Source organism: Natator depressus, chromosome 3 (genome assembly GCF_965152275.1).
Source record: "Natator depressus isolate rNatDep1 chromosome 3, rNatDep2.hap1, whole genome shotgun sequence".
In the NCBI taxonomy this organism is placed as follows: domain Eukaryota; kingdom Metazoa; phylum Chordata; order Testudines; family Cheloniidae; genus Natator; species Natator depressus.
The window spans coordinates 36,796,975-36,823,751 of record NC_134236.1 but is presented as its reverse complement, the minus strand read 5'-3'; the positions used below and the strand labels follow the sequence as shown (position 1 = coordinate 36,823,751).

The following is a 26,777-nucleotide window of genomic DNA, read 5'->3' as shown; positions in this document are numbered from 1 at the left end:
GTCACCCCAGACTACACCACCAATGGTAGTCCCAGCAGCTCCTCTGTATCTGGAGTGGCTGTGCACTCTGGAAGCTCAGACAGGTCCTTGGACAGCAGGGAAGAAGCATCTGTCTTCCTTGGCAGCTCCAGCCCAGCTGAGCTGCAGGACTCGCCTTTTATACTTCTGCTTCCTGTCCCGCCCCCTCCGCTTCTGTCGTGGTAGGTCTGGCTTCCCTGGCTCTATAACCCATGAGGGGCAGGCTGTGGTCCCTCATGGTCTATCTCTGAGGGAGGCTACGCTTCCTTGCTACAACTGTCAACAACTCCACCTATATAGCCTGCCACACAACTTTTCTGTGCACATATATCTACCCTCTCTGTTACATAAACTATTCATCCAAGGACTGAGGATCTCTGAAGCACAGGAGGAAGCATAATCCTGAAACTGTATGATCTTCTTCTTGTGATGTCATACATTCATAATCCTTTCCGATAGTTGTGTCATGAACCATTTTATGATACAGATAGGGACTGAGCATCAGAATCTGATAAACTCTTACGAAACAAAGATCATGATTTCTTGTAAATATCACTTAATAGAAATCAACTGAAGAAAAAAAGAAGTGAGATATTTCTATAAATTCATAGAGTTTAAAGCGAGAAGGGACCATTTGATCATTTACTCTGACCTCTTATATATCACAGGCTATTGCTGTTATTAAGCCCAATAACTTATCTTTGACTAAAACAAAACTTGTGTTTAGCTAAAACATATCTTCCAGAAAGGCATCCAGTCTTGATCTGAAGACATCAAGAGATGCAGAATCCACCACTTCTCTCAGTACTTTGTTCCAATAGTTAATCACCCTCACTGTTAAAAAAATTATCCCTAATTTCTAAATAGAATTTGTTTGGTATCAGCTTCCAGACACTAGTTCTTATTATGCTTTTCACCACTAGGTTAAAGGGTCCTTTATTACATGATAATTTCTCCCTATGAAAGAACTTATATACTGTAATAAAGTCACCCTTCAATCTTCTTTTTGATAAACTAAACATATTGAGCTCTATAAGTCTGTCACAGTAAGGTATTTTCTCCAGCTCTCAAATAATTTTGTGTCTCTTTTTTGCACCCTCTCCAATTTTTCAATATATTTTAAAAATGAGGACAGCAGAACTGCACATGATATTACAGTATCTGCCTCACCAATGCTGTATGTAGAGGTAAAAATCACCTCCCTACTCCTACTCATTACTCTCCTGTTTCTGCATCCAAGGATCACATCAGCGCTTCCCAGTGTGGTACTAGCAGTTCAAGTTGGCTTCCTTGTCCACTAAGTCCTTTCAGGGTCACTGAATGTGGACATTTGTCTCCAAAAAGGACGTTTTTCAGTGTTTTTATGACATATGAGTAGGTCTTCAAGTATGTCTGGAGATGTTTATATCATATTAATACTAGTCTGGAGTTCCTTTTGGTCATTAATTGTGGACATATTCTTCTGAAGGGGAAAATATAATTCAAAAATTCAACAGTTTAACCTGGAAGTCTGAAAAACAGCTTTCTCCCCTTTGGAAAGAGGTGAAATAGAGGAAAAAGGGCCAACCTTTGGGAACAGACTGGTGTCAGTCTGTTTATGATTGGTGGAGAAACTACATTTCAGTGAATTCTGTTTTATCTGCTATACGAGATTATGAGAACTGGGGTAGGCTTGTATTTAATGTGCAGGTAAACAACTGAGCAAGTCCATGGCATACATCTATCTGCCAAATAAAATACCTACTACTACCCCCCAGTTCTGTGTAGGTCACTTGTCACTAACAAACACTGGGAGCTAAATCAAATACAGTGTGGGAAAATGTTGCAGACTAACTGATTAGTCCAGCACAAGTTATTTCATACAAATAGTGTGACAGTGAAGAGGTCATAGGTCAAAGAGATAAAACTGCAATGAAATCATACAGAAAAAGTCACAGTGTTTTTCCCACTCTCCAACACAGCCATACCTTTGGGAACAATGAAGTTACTCCAGCATTAAACCTCTGTAACTGAGATCAGAATCTGGCCTTAAGTAAATCTAAATTGATATAACTTATAACTTCTCTGGATCTACAGTGTTCATAGTACACAGACTTTCCCTTGGATTCATTTAACAATGTAAATTTATACCACCTTTCATATCAACTTTGAATAGGGCCTTCTCAGCTTTGTTTTTCCATCTGTGAAATGGGATGATGATGATAATAAGGAATAAATTGAGAGAGAAGGTATGAAGTTTCACTTCGGTGACTCTAAGTTTTTACATGGTAACATCTGAAAGAAGGTATAAGCTTTTCTTAAACTCACCTCTGCTATTAATGTTTGCATAGTGCTTTATTATTAAGTTCTTGCACAACAATTGAAAGCAGACTTTGAAAGAGATATTACAAGCTGTAACCTTTATGGTAAACTGCATGTATTTTTTAAAAAAATCAGTCAGTACTCCATGATTTATAAACTCAATTCCTGCATAGTTTCATAAATCATTTACAATTTTGTATATACATATTATGTAAGAGACAACCCAAGCACTTCTGCAAAGCATTTCTTCTCAGCTCCCTGCTCCTTGGTGGGAACCAAGCAGCCGCTCCGGGCTTCTTGGCTCCCTTCTCCCTGCTGAGAACGGGACAGCTGACTGGATGCCATGTGTGGATCTCCCTGCCATAAGCCTGGTTGCATCCCTGGGCTCTCAACTCCTTGCTTCCCACTGGAGCATGGAGCTCCGTGCCCCGAGTCCACTCAGCTCCTAGTGGCAAGTGGGGAGCCAAGAGGCCAGGGGTGCAGCCAGGCTCCCGGCAACTAGAGCCACGCCCGGTGTCCAGTCGGCTGCCCTGTTCCGGACGGGAAGTGGGGAGCCGAGAATCCTGGTGCGGCCGCCCCATTCCTGGTGGGGGAGCAGGGAACCAAGGGAGGGAGACTGGCTCTCAGCCCCCACACTGCCCCTCTTAAGGCAGTGGATGCACTCCTGATGAGGACAGCACCACTATCAGAAGAAGGATAGTATGGACATGAACCGCTGCAGTAATTACTGCAGTGGCTGTAAGTTGACCCAACACAGGTCAACTTAGGTTTATAGTGTACACATGCTCTAAGAAATAATCAACGTTAGTGTTTAACAAAAACAGACAAAAGTAAGATTGAATCTCTGGATGTGCTAGGTCCAATTGGGATAAAGGTTGGGATAACTCAACACAGATCTTATCCCTGTGTGGATTTAGAGTCATATTTTCTCACATAAAGTAACAGAACTAGACAGAGACACGACATCTCTTCATGGGGTTCTCAGGCATTCTGAGTAGCTTTGGTTTGAAATTAACCCATTTTCTGAAACTTTCCATGAGACTTTTACAGACATTTTAAAACCAGGTTTTGGTAAATGAAAAAAAAATCATACATTTTAAATGATTTTGATACAAATTTCACTAAAATATTATTGTGGAAAGTTTAATTAAAATTGAATTTTTATAGCCATTTTTCAACCAAAAAACATTACATGTGAAAATGTCCTACCAATTTTCAATCAGAATGATTTTGGGGGAAAGGTTTTATAAAGAATAAAAATAGTATACAATAAATGTGCCTATACTATGGGGGCTATGAAAGGAAAACTAACCTTGGAATAAAAAGGCAATTAAGAGAAGATTGGTTCAGAAATTGTTTGGAAAAGGAAAAGAGCTTTTTATTTATTTATTTATTATTTATTGCTGCAGGAAAATGGCTTTTATCCATTTCCTCCTCTTCAATCTTTTCCCATTTCAGTGTTTAATCCTGCATACCTGGCTGAAAGATGGACAGAGAGGAGGATCAGGGACAAGTGTCAATTATTATATTTTGAGGGCCAATAACCTCAGATTTCTGATACCTTTTAACTATTATCATGTTAACTATTATTTGAAGTAATTGCACTGGACTTGAACATTCTGTTGCTGAACTGGACAGAAAGATGTCCATTCTTATATATGGTCCACACAGCCTGACACATGGCCGTCTTCATTATGATCAATGGTACTGAAGGCTTTTCACTGGATATAGTATGTAATTACTGCCTTGTGCATTTTGTTATTCAGCCCTGTCTGTGACCAGAGTGATTTTAATCAGCTATCTTGTAACACTGCTTTAGAAGAAAGATCACAGTTTCACTACAGTTATGACCAGGGTGCACAGTCAGATATGCCTTCATCTTTTTCTGCTCTCTCTGAGGTTAGAGTTCAGGTTTTCTCCAAGTATGCCAGTCAGCAACAGCCCTAGACAGCAGCCAGGTAGCAAGTTCAGTATAGTTTAATAGAATACATTTTTATTGGCAAAGTTACTCTGACCTTGTTTGCAGCAGAAAGAATTGAGTTGAACATAAGAACAAAGTCCACTGCTAACTTACGAAAAAGGCACTCCTCACGTTTGCTGAATGTCATGTGCTTTTGATATTTCACCAATTCAGGCAAGAGATTGTGTGACACAATTCATTGGTAGAATAGCTATGTTCTGTATTCCTATTAATTCTTGGTACCATGCATTTTGCTTAGGGTAATTACTCTATAATCTGGTGAAGTCATAGAATTTTAGGTAAAACTTTGTGTATTGTGATGAGAATGTTCTTTATGCTTGAGCCAGACAGTTCATCAACATTTGTACATGTAATTTCAGAAAACAGATGGGAAAAAATGTATTTGAGAGAATGAAACAGTATAAGCAAAATCATTTTAAAACAGCTGATAGCTCATAGTAAAGTAGGGCATCTGATTCTACTTTTACCAATCACTGAAGTTCTAATTGCTTTGATGTAATGTGAGTTTTTAATTCTTATTGTTAAGGAAGGCTGAGGATTAGATCTGTGACTATGCCCAAAGAGCACTTTGCAGTCCAGGGGGAGGGATTCAAAGGTGCATTGAGTCTCACCTTTGCACTCCCTTGATCCCATGTCTATTGTATGGTGCACATGTTGCGAGGATCAATTAGTAGAGCCCTGCAAATCTGAGGATATCCACTTTATATCTGCAGATGTGGATATCCATGGACCATGTTTGCAGATTGTGGATCAGATGCGGATACAAATGTTGTATCTGCGCAGGGCTCTATCAGTTAGAACAGCCTAAATGCTATTCTAAATTAGGCTAACTGCCAATGACCTTAATGAGATGTTATGCTAGCTCTGTGTCCCCCTAAGCTTGAGTGATCTTCCTAGGGCCCCAGGTATGCCATCTCTATGGCCAGATTATTCTGGCAGTGTGGAGCAAAACAACCACACAGCACCCAAGAATCTGACCCTGAGAGTTAGCAGAAAAGAAACATATGGATTCTCTTTGACAGGACTTTAGCTAAAAGCCATCTGGACTGAATTTATATTTTCCAATTCTATTATACAGGAAATATCTTTGATGTTTCCTTTAACCAGATTTGTTTAGAGAACTAAATATGAGCTATATGGGGAAACAAAATACATTTCTGATTCAATCATAACTACTAGTGCTTGTTGTTAGAGATCCTTTTTCCATCTTTGGCTCCTACCTATAACATATAACAAGGCTTATCATCAGTTGACAATATGTCTATCTCAGTTTTATCTCTTCATTTACAAGGACTTTCTTGTTACTCTCTTGCAGCCACATTTCTTGGACAGACTCAATGCAAGATTTTGTTACTATGGATGTGTCAAACTTGTAGCAAAAAATATCAAATACGGTCAAAACCCCAGTGGTTTAATTCCAATCCATTGACTCCAATAGGAGTTTTACCGTTGGTTTCAATGGGAGCAGGATTGGGCTGCATGAATATACACAAAGGCAATAGAGAATTTACACTGTTACATGTGGTTTCTGCTGAGCCCCTAATAGGAAATCAAAAAGAACAGAATATACTGTACCTCACAGGGAGAAAACATGTTTTCTCTCTTGAGTTTTAAATGTTGCATTTGATTACAGAACTCATTGTGATGGCTTTCTCTTTTGGTCCCATCTCTAAAAAGGGACTGCTGAGGAGTAAGAAAAGCAAAGGCCACTTTGAAAATGTGCTGTTGTGCTAGTTTATTGCTTCATATGTCATTGGTTCACTTAAACACAAGTTTATTTACTTTTCCCATTGCTGTTTACAGAGCTCAAGGTTTCAGCAAATCCAGGGATACACAAAGAGGCATAACTGATAGATAACGCACTACTCTCTCTCCCTCTCCCCCCCCATCCTCTCAGTTAAGCATTATAGACTCAGACCACACATCTAGGTGAAGATAAGAGCTAAGTGTAAGTAACAGACCTTTTAAATCCTATGTAGCAGCCCCAAGTAAGTTACAGTCCTGATAAACAAGTTTAAGGTTGATCTTGCTGCCATTGAATTCTATAGCAAAACTCCCATTGACCTCAACAAGAGCAGGGTCCTTCATATAAACATTTGTTCCTTCACTTGAATATTTAGTTTTAGGAGTATTAAGAGATGTCAAATCAAGTTAACACAAATATTCCAGGAATACTTTTCAGTAGAGAAATTTGTCTCCCTTCATCACCTCCAAATTTTTCCAATTCCTGTCAGAGAAATAAAGGAGCATATTTTAACATCATTGATATTTATTCAGTATCTTATCACTGCAATATTGTTAGACAGTAAAAATTCAAAGCCATAGGGTTTGATCCTGCACTGCTAAAGAAGATGAGAGATTTGCTATTGACTTAAATGGAAGTAAGATCGGACCCCAGGAGAACTTTCTGGAAAATAAGAGGATGAAAGAAACTAACACAAGGAAAATTCTGAGGTTTGAGAATAACACTATTAAACAGACTAAGATGTATGAACTAAAAGTAAGGATAATTAGTGAGAAGTACAATAGTGAAAAAAAAATCTGAAATGTAATCACTGCAATTATAAAGTGCTTTTCATCTGTAGATTCTTAGTTTGTGAGCAATTTGTGTCTTACCTGTGTTTGGATGATGCTGAGCACATAGGGAGTGCTAAATTAATACAAACATTAAACAGTAGGGCTCAAATCACTTTAAAAAAGGTGGGTCCATATTATTATCCACTTTTTACAGAAGGCTGAACTGAGGAACAAAGCGGAGGAGTAACTTACACAAGATCATACAGGAAATCAGTGGCTGAGTCAGGTCAGGGACAGAATTCAGATTTTCACCTCCCAACTGTTTACACGATTCCCTGTGAGCTATTCTCTCAAAATGTAGGTGGCATCTAAAATATCATGAGATAATTTGGTTTGGACACACTTTCTCCAAAATCTCAATTCTGAAATAACACCTTAATCTAACATAGATAAGTGCTTTGTTGATTTACTCCCTTCATTTCTCAAAGTTAGTTATTGGTCTCCTGCACCAATCAGACAACTTCTTAGGAATGTACTAAGACTCAGCCTAGTGGAAGTACTAACCTGAGCATGTGTATCTCAGCAGCAATCTCTTAACTGACATTTATTCTCTTGAATTTATCTGTTTATCATCTGTTTCAGGATTTCATACTGTCACCCATCACTGTAGTATCTGAGCACCTTCCACACAAAAATTGGTAGCAATAACAAAGTGTAAGGGCCCATGGATTCCCTGGCAGCCCTCACACCCTGGCCGCCACTGGGCAGCTCATCCCGAGCTACTAGAAGTGAGGGGCTTGCAGAACTCTGACCCCTCCTGGAGATAATGACCATGAAGATCCGGATTCGGGGACGATGACTGGCCCCGCTGGTTGGCCGCATCTCACTGTTTAAGCCGGAAGGAGGCACAGGAAATTGTTGAGAACCCGAGAGGCTTCTTGCCTGGTTGCTGCACTGGACCCGACTTTCACTGATCCCTGGACTCTAATTCTGGCTTTAGCCCTGGCTTGGATGCCGGCTTTGACCACTAGACCTGACCATTAGATCAGACTGCCCACATACTGGTCCTGACATAAAGCTCCTATTAGTGGATAACGGGGCAGTGGCATTTTTAGGACTTAGCATTTTGTGTTGTAGATAGACAGGTGGGGAATTGTGTTATTTACTGTGGCAAGCCAGAGCTACAGTCTTTCCTCCTCCACCTGCAGGGAATTTCAGTTGAAAGATGATGTATTCTGTTGATTAATTATCACCTGAGTAGATTAAACTTGTAAAGCTAGAGACAGATATATGCTGAGTAGCAGATAAACATGGTGCAAAAAGGAACATGTTCTGTCTTCCCATGGAAAGCTATTACTTAAAATGTCTGTGGGGGAGGCAAACTAACATTGGATGGCTTATGTGCCCCTCCTATACGCTGCACCAGAGGACGTGCCCCTGATTGAAGGCTGGACGCTGTCCTTCAAAGTAGGCAGGCCACTTTTTTGTGGCTGGATATTCCTGTCACTCTCATTAGTCTTGGCAGTTGGAAAGCTCTGTCTTTGCAAGCAGGTCTTCCAGCAAGTCCACAGGGGGTTAATCCAATGGGTGGATGGTTCCCACTCTGCCTATGCTTTCATTATATTATACAGGATTCCAAAAGACAGTTGTGTGGTGTTTGAAGCCATATCCAGAGCACAGCCATGCACATTTGAGGGTAAAGAATAATGATGCTTTCACTTGCACCTTGCTCTGATATTTCTAACTGTTATCTCTATTGGCCTCAACATTAATATTTCACATTCACAAGTTCTTTCACATTGGGGATTCCAGACTTATTTTAGCCTTGATATTTCAATTATTTGCAGGCACACTATAAATCCAAATGACATAATATTTGCTAATTTAATACCTACCTAAGTTATGTGCATCAGCTAGGACTAATAGATCACTGATTTAGGGGAACAGACACATCATCAGACTGCATATTCTGATTCTTATTTTCAAGTTTTTAAAAATACCATATAGTCCATTATCCTAACGTATGGACACTTCACAAAGGATTTTTCAAAAGTCACTTCTTTTTCACTTAGTGCTGAAGCTCTGAATTAGCCCCCAAGAAAATGTCTAGGAAACTATTTTAAATTAGAAATCCCTATTTTAGAATGACTACTAAACACGATTAAAAAGTCAGTGTTTGCCAGCAGGAAACAAACAGTTGCTAACAGTTATCCCGGTTACTTCCTGTTATAATTACAGCGAATGCTATGATTTCTCAGATACCATTTAATGATAACTGTTGGCACATGATAATTTTTGGAATGATGACCATTATTTCTTCATGACTGTCCTCGATAGGGCCCCTCCTAACATTTCATGAGACTGAACTTCTGGTATAGAAAACACTGGACTGTGCCAATTGCTTTATAGCTCTGGAGTCTTACAGGGGAGCAGTGCAAAATAATATGGGCATTGCAAAGGAACTTATTCTCTTACCATGGCCTTAGGTACAATGGGCTATAGAGTCATGCCACCTGAAAATCTGTCCCTGTAAATGGAATATGGGGAAATGCAGGTCCAAAACGAGATCTGGTGGTAAGAAAAGAGCATTTAAAAAGCAGCAAGTCAAGCAAAGGCATTTTGTCTGATGTTTCAAGGTATTAAATGACAATTTGGGGAATCTAATGCATACAGTCAGCTCTGGTTGCATACAGCAAAATATAGCATGTCTTTAGTATTCTGGACACAATTTTCTACTTGAATAATACAAAACCTTGAGAAGAAGCTGCATATAAATCATTCATGAATAGAGCCTCTATTTTTTTCTTACTTGAAGCTATTTACTGTAAATAGGATGGGATAATCTCTCATGTAATGTGATCATTGCCTAATTGCAACACAAAACAGAGCTCTTTCAGCATGTTGGGCATAATATTGTTGAAGCTATGTTTAAAAAAAACAACAACCCTAAAAGCATATTGCTTGATTTAGTTTAAAAAAAAAGACTAAAATAAGTATTTTGTTCAGTGTTTTTAACACTATCAGTGATCTGCAAGAAAATATAAAATCTTTGGTGGTAAAATTTGCAGATTACACAAAATTGGGGGTCTTGTGTTAAATAATGACTGGGACAGGTCATTATACAGCTCAATCTGGATCATTTGGTAAGGTGGTCCAATGTGAACAACATGCATTTTAATTGAAATTGTTGTTTGACAGAAAACTAGCTTTCTGACAAAACATAGTTTTTGTGAAAAGTATCTTCTTTCTGTGGAAAATTTTGATTTATCATCAAAACCCCAAAATATATCTATTCAGATATGTTGTCACAGTCCCTCATGGGAGTTGTACAATGGTATAGCGAAGAGGGCTAACATGATCTGTGGGGATAAACAGGGAAATATCAATTAGAAGTAGGGAGTTGGTATTTGTATGCAACAAGGATGTTCCAAAACTGGAAAGGGTTAAAAAAAGAACTACAAGAAGAGTTTGAAGACTTGGAAAATATGCCTTACAGCGAGAGACTTAAGCTCAATCTATTTAATTTATGCAAGAGAAGGAGATCAAATCACCTCTTAAAGTACGTAATGGGTACAAGATTTCTGCTAGTAGATGGCTTTTCAATCTAGCAGAAAAAAGCATAACGAGATCCGCCGTTGGAAAATAAAGCTAGACAAATTGAGACTAGAAATAAGGTGCAATTTTTTCTAAAGTGAAGGTGATTAGCCATTGCAACAACTTACCGAGGGACATGGTAGATTCTCCATCATTTGCTGCCTTTAAATCAAGACTGGACATCTTTCCAAAAGTGCAAACAGACATTAGGGCTTGATGTAAAAATTACTGAGTGAGGTTCTCTGGTCTTTTTTATGCAAGAAGTCAAAACAGATGATCATACTGTTCCTTTCTGGCCTTAAAAATCTATTTATCTTTGAGCAATATTTGAATTAGCTTCAACCAGTGATGCAATTCATTTTTAAAAAATAGAACAATATAACAAAGTGATTGTTAACAGATTAATTACAGAGACGGAAATCTGACTTCTTTCTCTGTGGTGCAGAGGAACCTGAATTCAATGAAGTCTGTGCATTTTCTCTGTGTGAGAATCAGTATCTTAGGAGCTTGTGCAGGAACCCACCTTTTGCATCCCTCTAGCACAGTTCTGGGGGCCCAGTGCACAGGACACTTTTGAAGGCCCCACTATAGTACTGGAGTTGTGATTCCCTGTAGAAACCAGACATTTCCTCCCCCTTGACAGTTTGGGGTGGCTAATGCATACAAGGGATTTATATGTACAACTTCCATTAATTTCAATGACAATTGTGCTTATAAAATTGCAGCTTTGAAAATCCCAGCCTACCTTAAAATGTATTAATTTAATTGTGCCTTAGAGTGAATGGGAGAGTTGTTTGAGTATTTCAGCAGGGTTAGTTCAATTTAGTAGCTGGATCTGTTTGGTGTGGTGGTTCTTGTATGTTTGATTATAAGAATAAAACAAAATAGTATGAAATAGCATTGTTATTGGTGTTGCTGATAGATTCAGAACGGCACTTTCATGACTATAGAAAAAACACCGTATACATTCCTCTTTTATTTCTTCTTGGTCTGTTTTCTAAATCATCACATTTTATACATGACTCATTAAGCAAAGTAGCATGTCGTGATTATGGCTGCACTTCACTCTGTTTTGTCTTCCAGTCTTTGTTCTAGTTCATCTACCTTTTCATCTGTTTTTCTTAAGCTTCATTTTAAGTCTGCAATAGAGTTTTCACATTTACCAAATGAATATGCACTGTAGTTCCTTTGTCTAACAGCTTTCATTTCCTTTTGAAATCCTACTATTGCACAAATTGTTTTCCTTGTGATTTCTCTCTACAAAAGGGGAAAGTAGTCTCCTCTACGTGTAAGAATTATCATTGTGAATATTTGGGATTATAGATCGTGTTTTATGGTCAATTATACTCATATGTCTCCAATTTCAGTGTAGATGGTAGCCTTTTGCTAAACTATTGATTTAAATTCTTTTAGGTATATCTCATCAGTTTTAATTTTTCTGGTTAATAATAAATAATAATAATAATCATCATCATCATAATCATATCTTACACTAATATAGCACTTTCCATCCTAAAGGATGACAAAGTGCTTGTGAAGAATGTAGTAATTAACCAATTTTTTTTTCTGGATCTAGTATATATCTCTTTGGTGTTAGAGGTTATTGTGTGGCTGGTTCTATGGGACCCTAAGGATTAAGTCCAGCTTGAGTTCTTCCAGGAACCCAGAGGAACTCTGAAATCTTGAACAAAGGATTTTTGGAATGGATAAATGCCTATGAGCTAAGGAGGAGAGACAAAGACAGGGAGAATCAGACTCAGAGGTATAGGCTGCCTGGGCAGTCTGCCTTGCCCACCCAATGCTGTGAGCCTACCTAAAACAAAGGCCAAGGTTTAGATAAGATAATGTGTCTAGGCTTGTATTATTTTAACCCTTACCTCTCTACTTGTGATGTTCTGGGGATTAATAAGTCATACTGCATTTTCATACTGGTCACAAGTTCTTGGAGAGAATTCTAGAGCAGGGGTCAAACTGAAGTGACCCTGCTGGAGATGATGTGGTTCTGGTAAACAAGGAGGCTGTAATGTGATGATCCAGTCTGAACGTGAGTACTTAGCAAGGGTGCCCATGACAGAGACTGAGAGTGGAATATAGGTACAGCACACCCCTGGAACTGTCACTGTGCTCTAACAAACAGTGAGCTAATCCTATGTTTTTAAATTGTAGGCATCATTGTCCAGTGGACTCTGCTAAGGACTAGGAGCCATGCAGTCTTGAGTTCTGTCTGTCCTTCTAGTTGTAACAACTCAAAGGAAAGCATAATCCCCTGCACACCAGGGAATCAGAAAATCCAGCTATTGCAGTCTGAAGAGACCTTTAAAGACTCTGTAATAATACTGCAGTTTCACTTCTCTCCCTCATTCTAGTAGCAAGTGCACAAAGGAAAGTACACAGCCACCACAAACAGCTAGCACCTGTCAGGAGATTAGATCGTAGGCAGTCAGGTCTAGTGGTTGGAGTGGGAGTAGTGTTGCCAACAGTCCTGTATTACAGGGGACATCCCTTATTTAAACAGAAAATTGCATATACATACTAAATCAGTATGGGATGCCTTTTATCCTGTATTTCAACAGCTGGGGGCCAGTAGTCACAGGTGGATCTTTCCTCTTCCCTCCCAACTCTGGCCCTTCAGCGCTGCACAGGGAAAGTAGAGTGGGCCATGCCAGGGTCCATGTCGGCCAAGGTCAGGCCAGTGGGCCAAAGTCAGGAAGGGAGTCAAAAGATGCACCCATGAATACTGGCCCCCAGCTGGACAGGGCCCTCTGCTGACTCCAGCCCTTGAGCACAGCCCCATGTGCTTTCCCTGTGAAGGCTCTGTCTGGCAGAGCAAGTGGACAGGGCTGTGTGCCCTGGAGCTGCACTGAAGGACCAAGGTCAGGAAGGGGCTATACCTGGCAGGGGAGTCAGTACTCCTTGGGGTAGCCTCCCTGCTTGCAAAATCTCTGCCAATATCCCCAGCAGAGCACACAGCACTGCAGCAGGCAAAGACCAACAACTGCAGCCTCCAACTTGGCTCCTGGCACCTGTGAAGAACCTGAACTGGAGTCACAGCAACTGCTGGCCTAGCACCTGAGGCCCTGGATTCTCTGCAGAGCTGGAAAGAGAGAAACCCTAGGAATCATGGGGGTGGGAGGGAAAGGGACTTGCCCATAGAGGTTCAAGTCAAGATTGGGGACATCTGAGGTCTGTCCCATATTTTTAAACACAATGTTGGCAACCCAAAGTGGGAGTCATGCTAGTGGTTGGCGTATGAATGCCAGAGCCAAGGATCAAGACAGGGCCAGACCAGAAAGCAGTGCTGAGGGTCAGAACTGGAGTCAGAGTCTAAATGCCAGATCCAAGAGTCAAAATAGAGGCAGGAATCGGAGGCAAGGGTCAGAACTGGATTACCAGAAGTCAGGGGAGGCAGGAGCAGGGCTGAGATAATTATGGGAACAAGGCTGGGTGCAGGCCATGATCTGGGCTGGAACTGTGGAGGAGCAGAGCAGGAGCAAGCCTTGATGAGCACAGGGTGGGGCAGAGTCCAAGGATGGCTGCATTCAGTAGCTAGTGAGCTATTGCTGCTGGTGCTGCTGAGTTTATGAACTGGCCTGCTAGCTTCCTCAGCCAATCAGGCACGGTGATCCATCAGGCCACCTAGCTGGCTCGTGTTAGGAGTACTGAGCAGGTGCAGCTGCAGGGTCTTACTCTTGACAGCATCACAGCTGATACAACCCTTAAAACAAACATATAGCCCCCCCCCGCCCCCGTCCACTAATAAGAAGCAGACAGAATAGTCTTGCCCTACTTTGGGGTTGGACTAGATGACCTCCTGAGATCCCTTCCAACTCTGATATTCTATATTCTACGATACCCCCTAAAATTAAGAGCAGATCCAGGATGTGGCTCAGCACCTTAAATTTCTCACAGCTAATTTCCAGAGTCTAGACCCAATACACAGCTGGCTGTACTCTGGACTGGATCCTCAAGCTATGCATATGGACATATGAAGACATAAGGATCAGACCCTAAGATTACCAGTAGAATGAGAATATTACTGTATTTTGTATACCACTAATTTCATAGACAGAATTGATGTTCGTGTCTATAATAGCAAAATGCTGAGTTTTTTTCTTCTGTTGAATTGTATGTTTATTGACTGTGCTTCTACTTTTGGTTCACTAATTATTTTATTCCTGGACAAAAAATAAACCTATTAAAATGGAGTAATGGTTTAGACCAATGCTACTCAAAGTGGTGGTCTGCGGACTGGTGCCGGTCTGTGAGCCATCAGCTGCTGGTCTGCGCGCACACTGGAAAAAAAAATTGCCGGTCCCCCACATCAGATAGCTTGAGAAGCAGTGGTTTAGACTACATATCAGTAATTTAAGGGTAAGAACCTTACAGGAATGTTGTAATTATCACAAAACCAATGATGAGAAAACCCAGTTAGGTTACACACTTAAAAGAAATCCAAATATGTTATGGTAGGAAATGTACAATTAAGACACCTAAATAACCTTAACTCTGTCCCTTTGGGACACTGTGCTATAATCATCTTATTATAATTGTCATTTTAGTGTAATGGTCCCAGGTTAGATTAAACTGTTTATTAAAGAGATATCAGATCTTTTGCCCCCCTCACCCCCTTTCATTGTGTCCTTACAGGGCAGAGGTAAGGGTGTTGAGGTACCATTACTGTGCATTTCTTACCATAACATCTTTGGATTTCCTTTAACTGTAACTATAATTGTGAATTTCCTAGGTTTGCAGTGCTTGGTTTTAGAATCATTATAATATCCCTGTAATGATTTTACTCCTAAGGTTTGGAATATAAATCAGTAATTGAACTGCATTTTAATGTAGTTTTTGTCTCGGAATTTCTGAGGTTTTTTTTAAAGTATTGAAAATATCATACACAAGAACTGAATAAGAACTTTAAAGAGAAGGCTATCATGCAGTATTTCTAATAATTTGAAGATATCAACCTTAAATAATTTTTACCTGTAAGTTATCAGGAAATTTGTTCAGTAGTCCAACAGTAGGTGCTTTAAACTTGAGCAGGATGTGCTGTATTCTTCATACAAAACAAAAAGGTTGAATCCATGTTTTAAGTGTAAAAACAAAAACAAAAAAACCCCTCAGCCTTAACTATGGCATAATGATCAACATCTCCATAATGGATCAGGGAAACTGTTGAATACTGAATTTTAAATGCTTTATCAGTTCTAATCAAATTCTCTCTCTGGTGTCTTGTTTAAATTGTTCTAAGGTTTCATTGCTTTTTTTTTTTTTTTTTTTTTTTAAAGAACCAGTATGCTGCACCTTTAAGCAATCTGTTTAAGCCAGGGGTATTTACAGTTGTTTTCCACTGCCATCTAGAAAGCATATGTCCTTTTAAATGAAGGCCTATATTTTCCTTTTTTATATAAACCTATGACTAGTGACCATTTTATAAAGGCGTCCACCATATTAAATACAGCCCCGGCAGTCCACCAACTGAACAATCCATTATTCTGTAACACCATTTTTTGCTCTGGGGATGAATTTATTGAACTTTAAAGCAGAATGCTATCAACAGTCCATTTCCTCTAACTGCATAACACTCTTCTACCAATCACCCAGTGAAGCTGTCCTATTTCACTTATTCTGTCCCAGTCAATGAACTGTAAGTACTTTTTTTTTTCTAAGGGTAAGGGCACTGGGGGATATATATAATTCAGGAACTTTTTGATATGCATCAGCCAACTGTCCTGATATGTTAATCCACTCACAGGGGGCTTTTATTTGGTGTTTAATGTAAATCTAGGTTTGTGAGTTTCAACATTTTACAGAAGATATAATATAGTAGCAGTTCTGGAACCAATGACACCTGAGAATTTCAGTTGTTTACTATGAAAGCTATTTAACATGGTTCCCATGTACAGAGGAAAACAACAAACCTTCACATGCTATTTTTAAAGCACAAAGGAATACTCTGGTAACCTTTTTCTTCATCCTAGCTGTCTACCTCCAAGAAATTAGCTGCCTAGTTACCAGAAATCCAAGCCATCCTGAGAAAAGAAGATTCTCTCACAGTAGGGGGAATTCAGTCCATTTCACATGGTGCAGGTGCAGAAAGCATAATATATTTGCAGTACATTTAATTGAATCTATAACTACTATTCAGTGTGTGGAATGAAAAACCCTCTGATGCCTTATGCACACACGAAAAGGGAAGAATGAAAAATCTATCTTGCAGAGAATTTAGGTCAATCAATTTTTACAGTCTTTTCTTAAACTAGCCAAGAGCTTAGTCACTAATAAAACCAGTAAATAGACTGCTGCTTTATTAAAATAAATTGAAAATCTCATATGTTAGTTAAATTAAATATATCTTTTGACATTCAGTGGTCCGTGCAGGATTTTACAAAGTGCCTTATCGGGGAAGAGGGGGAAATTTTTAATTGAAAGCAGAGCCAAAAATAGACAAGAGACATAGCTTCTGTCTCAGACCAAGGCCCTGAACCTGGAATTTGTTCAGTACACCCATGAAAAGCCCCAGTAACTTCACTGGGGCTATACCTGGGTGCAGGGGTCTGCTCATGCAGAACAACTGGCAGGATTGAAGCCTTAGAACTCCAATGTGCTTAGCCCAGCATTGATGCATAAGAAAGGGTGGGAGAGAATGTGCAAACAACCTGCTCCCTTTTACACCCCTGCCCAGTCCTGTTGGGGAAGCTAAGTCCTGCTTTCTGTTAGCATCCTCATGACGAAAGCTACTTGAATAGAATTGGATTATGCACTGACTGATGGTGAGCCTGACCCCTTCTAATAGACCCATCCCTTCCTCATCAGCCAGTAGAGCTGGTCAGGCATGCTACGCCCCTTAGCAGAGTGTTGGAGCTACTGCTCCAACTTGCATACCCGGAAGCCTCCAGGAGGAATTCTAGGCAATTTTCACAGGCCGTAGAACATTCAGGGATCAGGGTGAGATGTGTGAAAGCCAGAGACAAACCCACCTTGGCTGCTGGCCCAGGCATGATACAACCTGACAGCCTTCAGGACAAAATGCAAAGCTCATCTCTTGGCCAGAATGTATCATTCCTAGAATTAGATTAACAGAGGTGGGGAGGGAGGAACCAAATAAATCAGGAAACAGCCTCCCTCCTCTTCCAGCAGTTATGGAGAAAAAAGCTGAGGGACCTGTGAGAGACCATCCGCTAGGATTCATGTAATCTTGTTACATACTTATGTGCCAAATGATGAACACAGTATAAATACGAGAGCGGGCTGGGAAATTAATTGTTTCCTGTGAAATTTTTGAAAAAAGAAAATATTTCATTTTCATGATATTTAAAAAAAGAATATTTCCAGTTTAAGATGAAAACCCTCAAAAATTGACACACAAATAGATATTTTTCACAAAAATTTCCATTTTGTTGAAAAGTGCATTGAGCTCTAATACCTCTCCATACCTTTGCTTCTCCACAACAAGGCTAAAGTCTGCACAACTTTGCATTCTCCCGATATCTCTCGTCGGGTTTCCTTCTACACTCCATCCTGTACCCTATGTTCCACCAATTCCACTGGCCTTGATGTTCACCTCTTCTGTGTCTCCCACTCACAGCTCCAGGCCTCTTTTCATGTATTTCCTGTATCTGGACTTCCCTCCTGCTGTATGCACTGCACCTTCCCCATCCCCTGTCAAATTCTCCCTCAAACCTAACTTTTTTTTTTTCAGTGAAAAGTGGAAAGATACAGAAAAAGAGAAGAGCACATAATGGATTGCTGTGGATCATTTTAAGGTGTTATCAGCATGAGATCGGGGAGGGTCACATCCTTTACTAGAGGTGAAGACATAAATGACTTGTGCAGGCCATCCCAAATGAAGGCTGACAAAACCTTTATACCATACCCCTGTACATGTGTTCTGTATGTGCCACATATTTTACAGGAAAAAAAACTATTTGGGATTTTTTTTCACTGTTACTATTTTCCCATTTCTCAAAACTTGGATACATACCTCGACTCTGAAATCTATGCAGAAATTAGTTTTATTGATTATAAACTCTCCTATCCTAGTGTTTCAGATGTCGTCTGAGACATTCACATGATCCAGGTGAACATGCAAATAAACAACACTTCTACCAGACGTAGGGAATTATTTGGCTAATGAGCACTGATATCCTACATTTCTCCCAGCATTGTAAATGCTCAGAATGAAGAGTGTGTGTGTGGGGGGGGAAGGGGGGGGTGGAATATGGAACTAAAAAAACAAAATCACTTAATGCTATACTGATAAACTGGCTGCCTCATTAATAGTGAAACAGGAGGAATTAAACAAAACTGTCTTTTGTGGGAGATCCTGACAAGAAAAAATAATTGATGGATTTTATTTAGCTCCATTTATATTTGTATTTTATACATTGAAAAACTGAGTTTAAAAGATTCAGCTTAATGCAAAAATTTATTAAAAATCACATTGTATTTGTCTTTAAATTCTTATGCTCAATTATTAGTCCTAATGCATAAAAGAGAAAAGATTAACCTATTAAATCAGATGCTGAACCTAGACAAATTCAAATTAGGAATAAGGTGCAAATTTGTAATAGTGAGGGTAATTAACCCCTGGAATAAGGTGGATTCTCTGTCACTTGCAGTCTTTAAAACAAGACTGGATGTCTTTCTAAAAGACATGTTATAGTTCAAACAGAAGTTATGGGCTTGATGCAAAAGTATTGGGTCAGGTTCTCTGGCCTTGTTATGCAGGCAGTCAACTGGATGATCACAATGGTCTTTTCTAGCTTTAAAAGGTATGTCTACACAGCACACAGGAGCGAGCCTCCCAGCCTGGATTAATAGACTTGGATGGGGGGGGGGTTGTGCTAGTATTATAAAAGTAGATAGCACTTTGAAGTTGTGGCTCAGGTTGGAGCTTGGTCAGTTTCAGTCATTTCAATACAAAGCGAGAGGAGTTCCTGATCCAGCAAGGCACTTACGCATATGCTCAAAGTTAAGTGTGTGCATAAGTGCTTTGCTGGATTGGACCTTATGTAGGAGATTTCAATGGAACTTGTGCTCCTAAATCCCTTTGCTGCTTTTGAAAATGGTGTCTTGTCTCATGCAGAACTTTAATAGAAACCATACAGACTTATGAAGAAGACTAAAGGGCATAGATTATATTTTGGAATCTAATTTTGGATCATTCAGTGGCATATCTGTGACGGTTCTCAAAGAGAGTTTAGAGGCTCTAATGTGAGAAGATATACCTATAGGGTCATGAAAACCAAAAATGGAACAGTCAGTTTACTTGAGATTTTGATGCACGTGAACTACTACTTCTCAATCAGGCTGAGTATCTCTTGATCAAGATTGCTGCCTAACTAAGCTGTGATTTCTGCAGATCAATAGCAGCCTAAGATAGAAAATAAATGTCTTGATGGATATAGCCAAGTAGTTTTACTTTAATAACAAACAGCCCTTTTCATGGATAGTAAAATATATCAGCCCTAGCCACATCTGAGAACCTCTTTTAACAATACTGGAAGATATTAATAGTTTAGCTTATGATGCTAAAAGAACCATATAAAATCGTATCTTGTTACTAACTTAACCCTCAGAAGGGCCAAATTGCATTATTTAAGGTACTGGCATATGGCACTGGGGGCAGTACAGAGACATGCTGTTCCAGGGGAGCTCATAGAGGCAGAATCTCTTCTCAAGTCCCCAGTGCATGTGGTTGAGGGGCAGATGAGAAGAGAACCCAGTCTCAAGCTGAACTTTCCTTTGGTGGGATGCTCTCTCCAGGGGGCTTTGCTGTTGTGCTGGTTGGTGCAACGTGGGTGCAGGCCCAGGCTATACGAAAGGAGGTGAAATAGAAACTGTTTAAGGGAGAGGCCACGCCATTCCCAATCCCCATGCACATTAACCATTGGAGCTGCCAGGCATGAATGAGGTCCATGGAGTGGGTACTTCCTGTACTTTCCCAATAATCTAACCATACTTTTTGCATCTAAGGCCACACACACACAGAGAAAATTAAATTTAAACTCTATACCCAGTTAGAAGCCAAGAAATCTGCACCCAGTTGCTGATTTTTTTCTAGGAGGGATGCCTCTAGCAAAACCTGTGTGACAGATAGGGAAAGGTACAAGGACTCCAATCCGATTCAATCTCCACTAAAGATAAAAGGAATCTTTCTGTGAACTTCTGGGGGAGCTGGATTGGGCCCTGTCAGAGAGATGCTTAGCTGGTCATTGAGCAAAAACAGTACGTTGTGACTTAGGTGGCCAACCACAGCTAACCATTATAGTTCATTTTTAGGGTTCCCAGCTCTCGTGATTTTATTGCAAGTTTCACAATATTTGTTTGCTCTATCCCAGGCGTGATTCCCCTGCTGAATGCCTTAATTTTCACTCCTTGGCACCGGCAGGGCATGAATAGATATTAGGGTACTGATATTAAGAATCAGACTGGCTTTGTGTATGGTTAGTGGGCTGTGGGCTGGCTTACTTGCTGCCACACCTAAATAACCAGCTATAGTACGCATTATCCCCTCTGCCTCAGACCAGGTTTTCTCAATCCCTACCTGCCCCAAATTCTGGTCTGAAGACCTACTGTATCACCACAATGGGTCTATGTCCTCCTGCCTCTTCCTCAGGTGGAAACACACTCAGTATATCCCTGGCCGCTTCTTGGACTTGCCTTCCCTGGTATCAAACATCAAATCTAGCAAACTTTCAGTGACCATGCAGTACAAAAAGTAGTTATCCGTTAAATGTGGATAACAGATTGCAATTTCCTCTTCAAAAGATATCTGCTAGCATCCATTTCAGAAGCAGAAAAAGAGGCTAAATTCATCAAGTATATTAAATGCTGTGAATTATTCCCTCTATAACGTTACCATAGTTACAATTGGGCACTTATTCTCACATCATTATTTTTTTCTTTTTATTCATATGGCTTCACTGTAAATAGTGTTTTATTTTTCTGAGCATACCATTTACAAAATGAATAAGAAATGGAGTTCACAGGAACATCAATATTGATATTATATCCAATGTATTTTTTGGCATTGGCATTAATGTTCCTTTGCATAAGTGCAGCATGACATTCATATAAAGCAGTCGATCAACATTACTTTGCTGCTTTTTATTTCCATACTGATGTCAACACATACGGTTACCTAATGAAGACATCATAAAAATAATATCAACTCTTATTTTGCCACCATTGCAAAGTACATTACCATTAATATAAAATATTGTTTCGTAGCTGAAGTTACTGCCAACCATATTAGAATAAATGCACTTCATGAGAGTATTGATGGCTTTTTTTTAGAAAAAGAAGTCCATAATGAAACTGCCATACAGATTTTTCCAATTAATTCCCATCTTCCGATTACATTTTTTTCTGGTTGTTTGCCAGCATAATGATCTTTCTCAGGTTGATCAATTAGCTTATTCTCCAGTAATGGAGGACTAGTCAACCAGAGACATTGCAGTTCTTTAGGGGACAAAGAAAATAAACACATGAATACATGAAGCAACAGGCCATTTACCGAAGCCTCATTTATCAGAATAGCTTCGTGTTCTACTCCGGATTGTTTGATCCCTGCAAATCCCTTCTAATTTGAAAAGCTTTTCAGTCATGATGCTTACATACTTCTCTGAGCCTTAGACAATATGAGCCTTAACCAAAAAAAAAAAATAAAGAAAAAAGAGCGAGCGAGTGAGCAAGTAACCTAAACCTGTACTGGAATAACTAGGAATAACTGAAATGTGTTTAAGAGAAGTGTAACCCAGCATTTCACTGTGAAAGTAAAACAGAAACAAACAAACAAGCATACCTCCTGCGTCTCATAATGACCTGTAAAAATTGAGATACATACTAATATGAAGCCATGAAATGAAGTTGGAATCAGCACAATACCTTCATTGCTTTATAACTCGTTTTGTAAAGAACAACACACAAAAGGACCTTGAATGTGAGCTACAGTGATTTTTTAAGATATTGTCTGTGGTGCTGGGCAAGGCCTTCCTGAAAATCATAATAAAAAGAAATTGCTTTTACTTTCCTAGTGAATACAGTACATTTATTTGGAATATAGACCTCCAAAGACAGCAGTAAAACATGAACTAAACATTAATAAAATCATAAAAATAGTTGAAATGTCATTTTCAGAAGCCTCTAGACAGAGGCATACATATTTATTTACAAGTTACAATTTTGGAGATAATTTGGAGGTTTGACAAAATGTCTGATGGAAGTATTGTTGAATTTTTGGTCTAATAGTTTTACTCAAGCACATAGGCTACTGAGTTAGTCTACATGATGTTTTTGCTGTTCAATTTATCAAGAATGTTGGCTTTGAAATACAATTTTAGAAAGTACAAGACGAAAATAATCACAAAAATGCAATTACATCATCTAATTTAGATATTAATTAGGGGATGTATGATACAGCTATATGATGTTTATCTGTCTGTCATCTATCTATCAGTCTATCTTCCTTCCTTTTGTTTACTTAAAAGTTGCCCATGTGGAACTTCTCTTAAAAGACCAATTGTTTTTAACCCTTTGAGTATTTCACCATTACAAATTAATACACAAATCTTTCATTGATAATGTATTGAGATCTTTTTTGAAGTTCATGTGTAATTCTTCACTCTATCTGCTCTTACTATCCACTCTATAAAGAAATAAATCCATTCAGGAGATCATGCTTAACACCCTACACCAAGTGTGCAGTTCAGTTCTGTATAGAGGCCCAACACAATGCCTCTGCACCATTTAATGTTGTTCAGTAATTGTGCACTCACAGGCAATTGCAGATTAAGTCTTGTGGGTGCAGATGATAGAATTCAGATATGTAACCACCTGATCATGTTACTAATTGATGACCCCATCTGTGATTGATCATGGGCGCAAGAATCAAAAGAGTATTTTTGAACCTCTTCCCTTAGGGAAACATACACAGTTGCTAATTTTCAAAGTTAAATATCCAGAGTGTTTCAAATGATTTCTTTTTTAAAACACCAAATGGTTCACATTTATTTTAGAGACTAAATATTGCAATGTTGTATTCATTTAAATTTAGCAATTTTTTCCCTCCAAATTCGACAATTAAGCCTCAAAACTAGATAAAAAATCTGTCTTTCACAATGAACAGATATAATTCTAATAACTCACTAAGCCAATGATGACTACTAACAATTATACCTGAGTGAATAATTAATAACAAATAACTTAAATGACAAACATCACCTCTTTTTCTGTTTGTGGAATATGTGAATAGCTGATGATTCTCTCAAATTTATTTCATATTTCAAAATGTCCTAAAAGATGTTTCTCAATTTTTGTTTAACTTTGTGGCTTGCTATTTGAAATATAAAATTCAAACTGTGTTGCTTTGTTGTGATTGGTTACATAAGAGATATGTAAAAAGAAAAGGAGTACTTGTGCACCTTAGAGACTAACCAATTTATTTGAGCATAAGCTTTCGTGAGCTACAGCTCACTTCATCGGATGCATTCAGTGGAAAATACAGTGGGGAGATGTTAGAGCATAAGCTTTCATGAACTACAGCTCACTTCATCGGATGCATTCAGTGGAAAATACAGTGGGGTCCACACTGTATTTTCCACTGAATGCATCCGATGAAGTGAGCTGTAGCTCACGAAAGCTTATGCTCTAATAAATTTGTTCATCTCTAAGGTGCCACAAGTACTCCTTTTCTTTTTACGGATACAGACTAACACGGCTGCTACTCTGAAATAAGAGATATGGTATTATCATATTTCCTAATTGGATAATCATATATTTTATAATAAAGTTTCTACAGTAGATACTTACAGAAAATGAATTTAAAATATACTTTCTGTGAATATTCAAGTGAGAAATCTTAAAATGTATTTTCTGTTAAAATTTGTGCTAGTAAAACTTTTGTGATCACATAGAAACAAAGAGAAAGGATACAACACAGAAAGGCGAAAAACATGATAGAAGGAAATTTAGACCTAAAATGTGAAGGAATATTTCTGGAAATTTGATTCATAGATTCATAGATATTTAGGTCAGAAGGGACCATTATGATCATCTAGTCTGACTTCCTGCACAACGCAGGCCACAGAATTTCACCCACCACTCCTGCGAAAAACCTCTCACCTATGTCTGAGCTATTGAAGTCCTCAAATCGTGGTTTAAAAACTTCAAGGAGCAGAGAATCCTCCAGCAAGTGACCTGTGCCCCATGCTAAAGAGGAAGGCGAAAAACCTCAAGGGCGTCTTCCAATCTGCCCTGGAGGAAAATTCCTTCCCGACCCCAAATATGGCGATCAGCTAAACCCTGAGCATATGGGCAAGATTCACCAGCCAGATACTACAGAAAATTCTTTCCTGGATAACTTAGATCCCACCCCATCTAATATCCCATCACCGGCCACTGGGCCTATTTACCATGAATATTTAATTACCAAAACCATGTTATCCCATCATATCATCTCCTCCATAAACTTATCAAAAAAAAAGAAGGAGTACTTGTGGCACCTTAGAGACTAACCAATTTATTTGAGCATAAGCTTTCGTGAGCTACAGCTCACTTCATCGGATGCATTCAGTGGAAAATACAGTGAGGAGATTTATTTACACACAGAACATGAAAAAATGGGTGTTATACACACTGTAAGGAGAGTGATGACTTAAGATGAGCTATTACCAGCAGGAGAGCGGGGGGGGGAGGAAGAAAACCTTTTGTAGTGATAATCAAGGTGGGCCATTTCCAGCAGTTAACAGGAACGTCTGAGGAACAGTGTGGGTGGGGGGGAATAAACATGGCGAAATAGTTTTACTTTGTGTAATGACTCATCCACTCCCAGTCTCTATTCAAGCCTAAGTTAATTGTATCCGGTTTGCAAATTAATTCCAATTCAGCAGTCTGTCATTGGAGTCTGGTTTTGAAGTTTTTTGTTGAAGAATTGCAACTTTTAGGTCTGTAATCGAGTGACCAAAGAGATTGAAGTGTTCTCCGACTGGTTTATGAATGTTATAATTCTTGACATCTGATTTGTGTCCATTTATTCTTTTACGTAGAGACTGTCCAGTTTGACCAACGTACATGGCAGGGGGGCATTGCTGGCACATGATGGCATATATCATATTGGTAGATGTGCAGGTGAACGAGCCTCTGATAGTGTGGCTGATGTGATTAGGCCCTATGATGGTGTCCCCTGAATAGATATGTGGACACAGTTGGCAACGGGCTTTGTTGTAAGGATAGGTTCCTGGGTTAGTGGTTCTGTGGTGTGGTGTGTGGTTGCTGGTGAGTATTTGCTTCAGGTTGGGGGGCTGTCTGTAAGCAAAGGACTGGCCTGTCTCTCAAAATTTGTGAGGTTGGGAGGCTGTCTGTAGGCAAGGACTGGCCTGTCTCCCAAGATTTGTGAGAGCGATGGGTCATCCTTCAGGATAGGTTGTAGATCCTTGATGATGCGTTGGAGAGGTTTTAGTTGGGGGCTGAAGGTGATGGCTAGTGGCGTTCTGTTATTTTCTTTGATGGGCCTGTCCTGTAGTAGGTGACTTCTGGGTACTCTTCTGGCTCTGTCAATCTGTTTCTTCACTTCAGCAGGTGGGTATTGTAGTTGTAAGAATGCTTGATAGAGATCTTGTAGGTGTTTGTCTCTGTCTGAGGGGTTGGAGCAAATGCGGTTGTATCGTAGAGCTTGGCTGTAGACAATGGATCGTGTGGTGTGGTCTGGGTGAAAGCTGGAGGCATGTAGGTAGGAATAGTGGTGAGTAGGTTTCCGGTATAGGGTGGTGTTTATGTGACCATTGCTTATTAGCACCGTAGTGTCCAGGAAGTGGATCTCTTGTGTGGACTGGTCCAGGCTGAGGTTGATGGTGGGTTGGAAATTGTTGAAATCATGGTGGCATTCCTCAAGGCCGCCTTTTCCATGGGTCCAGATGATGAAGATGTCATCAATATAGTGCAAGTAGAGTAGGGGCATTAGGGGACGAGAGCTGAGGAAGTGTTGTTCTAAGTCAGCCATAAAAATGTTGGCATACTGTGGGGCTATGCGGGTACCCATAGCAGTGCCGCTGATTTGAAGGTATACATGGTCCCCAAATGTGAAATAGTTATGGGTGAGGACAAAGTCACATAGTTCAGCCACCAGGTTTGCCGTGACATTATAGGGGATTCATGTTCTGTGTGTATATAAATCTCCTCACTGTATTTTCCACTGAATGCATCCGATGAAGTGAGCTGTAGCTCACGAAAGCTTATGCTCAAATAAATTGGTTAGTCTCTAAGGTGCCACAAGTACTCCTTTTCTTTTTGCGAATACAGACTAACACGGCTGCTACTCTGAAACCTGTCATAAACTTATCGAGTTTAATCTTAAAGCCAGATA

The 26,777-nt window shown here is 39.5% G+C and overlaps 1 long non-coding RNA gene across 1 annotated transcript in view; it reads left to right on the top strand.

Annotated features, from left to right (window-relative positions):
- LOC141983820 (uncharacterized) overlaps positions 1-26,777 on the top strand; it is a 185,973-nt gene that overhangs the window by 146,670 nt on the left and 12,526 nt on the right. Inside the window, exon 4 of the long non-coding RNA XR_012638529.1 lies at positions 18,114-18,222. This is a non-coding gene — a long non-coding RNA (uncharacterized LOC141983820). The remainder of the gene's footprint in view (positions 1-18,113; positions 18,223-26,777) is intronic.